Consider the following 8,254-nt stretch of genomic DNA (forward strand, 5'->3'; position numbering starts at 1 on the left):
GCCAGTATTTCTCTCTAGATGCTTACTCTCTGAGCTATGTAGACTGATCTTCACACACTTCTGGGGGCTCCTAGGTCTCGTCAGGATCTCTGCTCCATTCTAACTTTCCTCTAATCTTCTCACTCCACTCACCCATCTCTCCTACTCTAGGAAGAGCTTAATTCTGGATCGGAGATCAAAAGAATTGGAGCAGAAGCAAAGTGAGTCACATAGTGAGTCACAGTGTTCAGATTGACCTCTCACTGTTAAGTAGGTTTTGACATCTTTGTACTCAGAAGTTCGTGGCTAGATTTTCTAGATGAAATTCCTTAGAAAGAACTATTCTGAAACCTCTCTTTCTTTTATAGAATATTATACCTAATATAAAGAGTAAAAATTTCAGGTATACAGCTCAATGAATTTTAACAAAGTGAATACATCATGTATCCACCACCCAGGTTAAGGTGTGCATTACCAGCACAGAGAGGCCTACTTCACATCACCCAGTCATTACCAACACCCCAAAAGTAAAGATAATCTTTCACCATAGATTCATTTTGCATATTTTTGAACTTTATATAAATGGAATCACACAGCATGTACTTTTTTGTGTCTGGCTTCTTTTTCTCAACATTCAATCTGCGAGACTCATCCATGGTGTTGTGAGTAGCAGTAACTTATGTCTTTTTTCACTCTTGTATAGTATCCAATTGTATGAATCAACTACAAGCTACCTATCCATTTGGGTCATTTGCAGCATCTTAGCACTGAATTTCAGAAGGTCATTGGGATGGAATGGGATCATAATTATATTTAGACATTTATGCCTAAAAACATTCATCAGCAGATTGACAGTGGCCAATCAAGTCTATTTATTCAGCTAACATGTATACAGAGCTTACTGTGTGTTAGCGCCGACCTAAGTACTTTATAAATATGAACTCATTTAACTTTCATACCAACACTCTAAGGCAGGTCACTACTACTATTCCCATTATACGGATGCCGAAGCTTAGGCATAGATTGGTTAAGTCACTTGGTTAAGGTCACATAGCTAATATCCAGAAGGTGAAAAAGTTCTGGCCAAGGGAACTGGCTTAGATCATGTCTCTATTGTGCTTCTTGCATACACTTCTATTACAGCACCCAGAATACTATGGTATAGGTCTTTATGTTTTCGCTCTCTTAGACTATGAATTTGAGCATAGCATATAGCATCTCTGTCTTCTTTTTGTTGATTCAATGAATGAGCCAGGGGCTTTGCTAAAAGAAATGCTTGAGAAGAATGAGTTAGTGTGGGACAATGAACTCATAGGCACCTTTTCTTACAGTGTCTAAGATTTCCTTATTTTCCTCGTGAAAACTGGGAGAGCCAGATCTGTGAGGAGATAGGGATGAGAGAAGGAAAGGGGAAAAGGAGAGAGGCTGTGCTTCCCATTATTGCTGGTTAATGGTGCAAACTGGCCAGAACAGCTTTTATAACTTACATCAGAGGAGACAGTGAGGAGAGAGAGCTTAGAAAGCTGTGCTGGTCCGATAGAAATATAACGTGAGCCACATGTTTAATTTAAAATTTTCTAGAAGCCACATTTTAAAAAAGTGAGAAAGGAACAGGTGAAATTAAGTGTAATAATATATTGTATTTAATCCAATATATCCAGATCAGTATCATTTCAAGATGTGATCAGTATAAGAATTATTGATGACACATTTTAGATTCTTTTTTTACTGTCTTCAGAATCTATAACACATCTTAACTCAGATCAGCCACACTTCAAGTGCTCAGTAGCTACATATGGCTACTGGCTACTGTATTGGAACAGTGTAGGCCTAGAGCTTTGCTACTCTAAGGGCGGTCCTTGGACTGGAAGCATCACAATAGGAAGTTTGCTAAATACAGGATCTTGGGCCCCACCCCAGCCCCACTGAATCAAAACCTGCCCTTCAAAGAACTCCCGAGGTGATTTGTTTGCACATCAAAGTTTGAGAAACTAACCTAGTGATCAACTTCATTAAGAGGATATTTTGTAATGAATGGCAGGTAGTAGCTCTCCAACCTTGATATCACAAGCACAGGGTCTCTCATTTATTTCATCTGTTAACTTCCCTCCCTCTCTCGTTCCTTCCTTCCCCTCGTCATTTCCTTCCTTCCTCTCATCATTTCCTTCCTTCCTCCCTTGCTTCCTTCCCTTGGCTGGTTCCCACATTAAAAATAAGATTTCTTCAAATCAATACTGCTGCTCCTCTCAAACGACAGTGCCAAGCTATGAAATTCTGCCAGCTCATCCTTTGTGAATGAAGGGAAGTGGATTCAGCCACAGCCCTATCTTTGTGCCATTACCCTGTATTAAATGTCCTTCAGTTAGTATGTGCTGCAAGTCTCCTCCAAGACCCACTGCTGGTTTATGTCACTAGTGCATTAACCTCATTGGTTACCAAACGTCCCTATTATTAAGCCATTAAAAGCCAGGCTTGTTCACCTGCCAGGCCTTTAGTTTCCTTTTCCATGTCCTGGACGATTTTCCCAGATGGAATTGTAGTGATTCTTTCCACATCACCTTCTCTTTTATCTTGCAGGAATTTATTTCCTCTGCAGCCCTCTCTTCTTTCTCTGTCTTATTCATTCTCTCTCCTCACAGTGTGCTGTCTTTTTGCGATTTTTTCATAGCACTCTCTCTCCCCAGGAGAAGGTAATTACTTGGTTGAGAACAGGTTGGTTATAGCTGTGTGTGCATTCACCAAGCTGGAGCCTCGTCAGCAAGACTGTTTCCAGCCCCTGCTGCCTCAAGTGACATTTGGCAAGTCATCACTTTGCAACCCCATCCAATTGTTTCTGCCAGTTTGATGAAATTGCGAAGCAGGTTACAACATTGGCAATTTCAAAATGCATATTGCATAAGGTTATAGATCCATATTTTCGAAACTTGTTTTTGTATATATCGTCTGCCTTACCTGTGCATTTTTAAAGAACAATGAGACATAATTTTAGGGATGTTTACTATTAAACTTGATTTTTTTAGAGAGAAAATTTGGGATGAAGATAGAAATGCTGGGAATGTGCTTTATTTTCAAGTTGACATTTCACCAAGGAGGCGATGGAAGCTTTCCATTTTGCCAGAGCTGGTGGCCAAATCTGCCCGCCTCCTGCTTTTCTAAGGCCAGCAAGCTAAGAATGGTTTTTACATTGTTTAATGGTTGAAAAAAATCAGAAGACAAATATTTTGTGACACCTAAAAACTACATGAAATTCAAATTTCAGTGTCCATAAATCAAGTTTTTTTTTTGGTGCACAGCAACACCATTCATTTATCTATTGTCTGTGGCTGCTTTCATGCTACAGTGGCAGGGATGAGTGGTTACAACAGACTGTATGGCCTGCACAGCCCCAAATATTAATTCTCTGCTGCTTTACAGACAAAGCTTGTTGAACCCTTGGTCATAGGGCACTAATTCCCAACTTAGGCTGTATCTTGGGGAGATTTAAAAAATACAGATGCATGTATCCTGCCCCTGAAGATACTGGTTTAATTGTTTGGGGTATATCCTGAAAATCGGTAATTTAAAAACCTCTTCAGGTAATTATCCTTTGCAGCCAAAATTCAGAACCACATCACCCAGTGTAAGGAGATGTAAAACTTTATTCACCTGTAATGATTTGAGGACCTAAAAAAAATTTGCTCCCTTAAATAACATGAAAATACTACTAACTTAATTTCCCTTCCTTGTTCTAATCAAGCTGTTTCTGATTCTTGCCTGCTTGCCTGGCCCTCATTTCATTTCTCTTCTCTCTCTGAGTGTCTTTTTGGCTCACATGTTTCCAAACACCACTGAAGAAAAGCAAGGAAAGCAAGGGTGAATGATGGTCGCTCCTAATTTTAGAGCCAGTTCACTTGGGCTTTGGTTAGGAATTGTGGCTGCTCTGGGTAGAGAAGGCCATGTTGGCTGACAAATGCTGAAAAAGTCCCTTCTTCCTTGACCACCTAGCAACATTCTACTTACCTCTCTTTCAAGATGAAGCCTAAGAATTGACTTCTTCTGAAGCCCTTTCTGCCTGCCCCCACCCTCAGACCTGGTAAAATTGTCCCCTCCAGCCTTTGTAACTCCATTGCAACACACACAGACTTTCCCCAGCAGCTGGGATACCAGCTGGTATTTACTGGTTTACATGCTTGTCTCCCTCTGTTAGAGTGTTGTTTGCTTGAGGGCAGCGCCATGTCTTGTTAATCTCTGTGTCCCCTTATCCCAGCATCCTGCTTATTCTTCAGCAGGTGCTCAATACATATTTTATAATGAACAAGGAAAAGAAGAAAGAAAGCTCTATTTTTCTCAGTATGTCAAGGTATTTCCTGAAATGCCTTTATTGATAGTGTCAATTGCAGGTTAGAAACAAAATGTATTTTAGAGACAGCAGATTAAGGCAAATCGCTGAAAGATGAACTCCTGGTTTTAGCAGAAAACTTTGGTGGAGAACACCGACATGGCAAGGAGAGTCAAAGGGGTCTCTATTGAACAGTATCAAATTAAATGGGACCAGCCACCATACTGAAGACCAGACTTTACTGAAGATAAACAAGAGTACTCCAGGGGGCCAAAGTGGCCCCGCTGGAAAGTCTGCTTTGCTCAGGAGAAATTCTTGGCAATTATCTGTAATGAACTCAGTTAGCAACTTGCTCGTACTTTGGTTTGAACCAGCCCTCTGAATTCCAGCGAAAAATGGTCAGCTTGCCTTCTCTCTGAATCTTTAGATCACACTCTTTACATCTTTGCTGTCTCTCCCCTCCACTGGGCTAAAAACTCCATGAGAGGAGAGAGTGTATCACTTAATTCACCTCTATTTGTCTGTATAAGACATGGTGGCTAACCTATAGTGGGTATGTGATAAATAAAACTGTGGAATGAATGAATGAATGACTATATGAATGAATTAAGCTGCAGGGCCCAAAGCTTCAATTTCTTTTATCTACTGTGTTGGATAATGGTGTTCAACACCCCTAACATCCAGACCACTTCAACCAATGAGTCTACAGTTCCAGGTTTTCTTAACCTTGGACTTATAGATCCTTAACTGGTTCATGAATAGAAATTAAAGGATCTATGACAGTGCATGTAAAAAAATACCTCTTTATTTTCACTAGCCTGAAACATAGTTTTCCTTGCATCAAAAGGTAGACTACAAACTGTAGTAGTATGTTAGCAGGATTTGTGATTTTGCAACCAGTAAAACACTTTGTACTCATCAGCAATTTGGAATTGTTGTAGTAATTATACCTGTCACCAGATTTTGTTATTTATGTGTTAATAAATAAGCACACATACTACTATGTCAAAAATTTATTGAATGACCAAATTAATCTTAATTAAACTGAACAAATGCATTAAAATTCTAGTAACGTCATTTTCCATTAACTGGATTTCTTTGCAATCCCACATATTTTACTTTATACATTTAAAAACAGTCTTAGAAGTGGTCTCTAGGCTTCACCACACTGCCAAAGAATTCCCTGGAACACGTAGGAGAGATTAAAAACCCTTATCTAGTGCTGGTTATATAGAAGTAGATCCAGTTGGTAAAAATACATTACATTAAGCTGTAGAAATATCTTGAACTATATTATACTTCAATAAAGTATCTTTTAAAAATTGATTTGAACTAATCATGGAAATCCCATATCATTAATTAATTTAATAAAGTGTGTATGTCCCAATTTGGGCCAATGAGACATAAGGAGAAAATCACTTGTGAATTTCCCAAGGAACCTAGAAAGTAGACATGGAGAGAAAATGCCCCTCTTGGTTTGAACTTCATTATATCTGCCTGCTACAGCTGGAGTTGCTATGGCCATCCCACAGAGGGGGACAGAACCAAATAGAGCTGGAGATGAAACATAATATGCCTGGAGTCTGCCTTCTATACACCTCATAACTGGGCTAATATATTTTCTCATTGTTCAAATCAACTTAAGTCCCACGTTTTGTTACTTGCAGCCCAATGCATCCTGACTAATACAGAGACGTGAACACAGAAGGATGAATTATCTTTTTTAAGCCCTGCTCTTTGATTTAGACTATGACCCCCTAAAGTCTTTTGTTTCCTGTTGTGTCTGTTTGAAACTCCAGGATATGATCACATTATGAGTCTGTAGTCTGAGGATGACTATCTCATGATCTTGTTTAATATTAGGACAGCCCCTGGCTGGAAGGTATACACAATGATACCAATGCTGTGAATTTTTTACTCCAGTGTTTGGGTCCTGATGAGGGACGTGAAAGTGTATTAGTTCTACTCATTCCACATACAAACACAAACATGATTAGTACGTACTATCATGAAATCAATAAGACCATTTTCCTCCAATGCTGGGTGTAAAACATTTCCCAAGCATAGATGAGGGAGGAGTCTCCTTCAAACGCCCTTGCAGATTCTGCTCCCATGGTGTGATGGTTGTTCAGCTCAGGAGCTGATTCCCTGCTGGCTGCTGATCTCCTATTCACACCTTAGCACTTGGAGCTTAGCTAACCACCCATGGACCACCTCCTGACTGACCACACACTTAGCAACTAACACACACTGATAGACTAGGCTAGGCCCTATTCAGTATCCATTAAATTTTCTTTTGTGACCTTAGCATTATTCAAACTTTAATGTTTCTCTCTGGTCCCCGGACTCAGAAAGGTGCCCAACATCCTCCATTTTAACAATTCTTTGTTTTTTCACAGAACCAACTTTTGGCTTCATTGATTCTTCTCTATTATTTTCTATACTCTGATTTCTGTTCTCATCTTTATTCTTTTCTTCCTTCTACTTTCTCTGGATTTGATTTGTTCTTTAACTTTTTGAAATGGAACATAGATCATTGATTTTCAGCCTGTCTTTTCTAATATATGCATTTGAAGTTATAATTTTCCCTACATGTACCGCTCTAGCTGCACCCATAAGTTTTGGATATGAAGTATCTTTCCTTTCATTAGTTCAAAATATTTTCTAATTTCCATTGTGATTTCTTTGACTCATGGATTATTTAGAGGTGTTATTGCTTAATTTCAATCAGTTGTGAATTTTCTAGTAGTCTTTTTGTTTTTAATTTCTACCTTAAAATCACTGTGATCAGAGAACATACTCTGAATAATTTCCATTCTTTGAAATTTGTTGAGAGTTGAAGATCCAGTATATGGCAACTTTAGGCGGATGTTCCTTGTATACTTGAAAAAGTATGTGTGTTCTGTTATTGTTGAGGACTGCCCCCATTTTGAACCTCTCTCCACATTTTGTTATCATTTTGTCTTTTTCCTGTTTTCAGACTCCAGCATCATCTCCTGCAATGGGACTCCCTGTGGAGCACTCACCCATCTATAACTCTGAAGCCATGAAACTTCTCCTCACCCACATGCAGGTGAGTGGCACGGAATTTGAACAGCCAGTGTCTTTTCTCTAGTCCTCAGTAGGCAATTAGGGGCAATCGCTCTGCACCAGGGAGAATTACCTTAGTACTCAGATATAGAGATGGAACAATACCATGAGAAAATGCTTCACTTCTACAGACAGTGCTGCAAATAAAAATCCCCCACTCCAATAAAAACATGCAATTTCTGTCTGGTGGCAGGCATCAAATGTCATTAATGGTCATGGAGTGGGTGGGCTTGGAAAACCTGGGCTCCAGGCCCACACATCACTGCCATATACACAAGATGAACTACACTAGGCAGCAGCCACATGGTTATTGCAAGTGCCTCTGGGTGGCTGTTACGTTGAAATCTAAGGATAAACTGGAGTAAAGGTGGATCCTAGCTATGATACTGTGGACCTGTGAATAGTGAGAGAAAGGATATGTATGTTTACGATTTAAAAATATGTGATCAGGAGAGTGTATAATACTCCTTGATGTCCCGCCATTCTATATGAATCCAACACTGATGCCTGCTAAATAGTTAGCTCTCTTGACTCTAAATGCTATATAGGCAGCTTTACCTCCATATATGTTTTCCACAATCAGAATAATTTAGGATAAAATATGCACAAATTGTCAGTGCTGAAAAGAATAATTTGAAAAGAAAGATAAAAGAGCTAAAGTAGAAGGCAAAAGAGCGATGCGCTGCCTGGGATGATATTAAAGAGACTGAGGCAAAGCCAATTAGTGGGCGAGAGTGGAGATGTGTGGAAGACAGGTTCTTGATGTGCTTGACCATTAGGATCTCGGGTCAGGTCAAATCTCTCTAATTGTCATTGACGGGACTTGGGAGAGGAGGGACAGGAAAATGGTTCTGAGTAGTCAAGGAT

This window comes from Pteropus medius, unplaced genomic scaffold (genome assembly GCF_902729225.1).
Source record: "Pteropus medius unplaced genomic scaffold, Ma_sr-lr_union100, whole genome shotgun sequence".
NCBI classification, from domain to species: Eukaryota; Metazoa; Chordata; class Mammalia; order Chiroptera; family Pteropodidae; genus Pteropus; species Pteropus medius.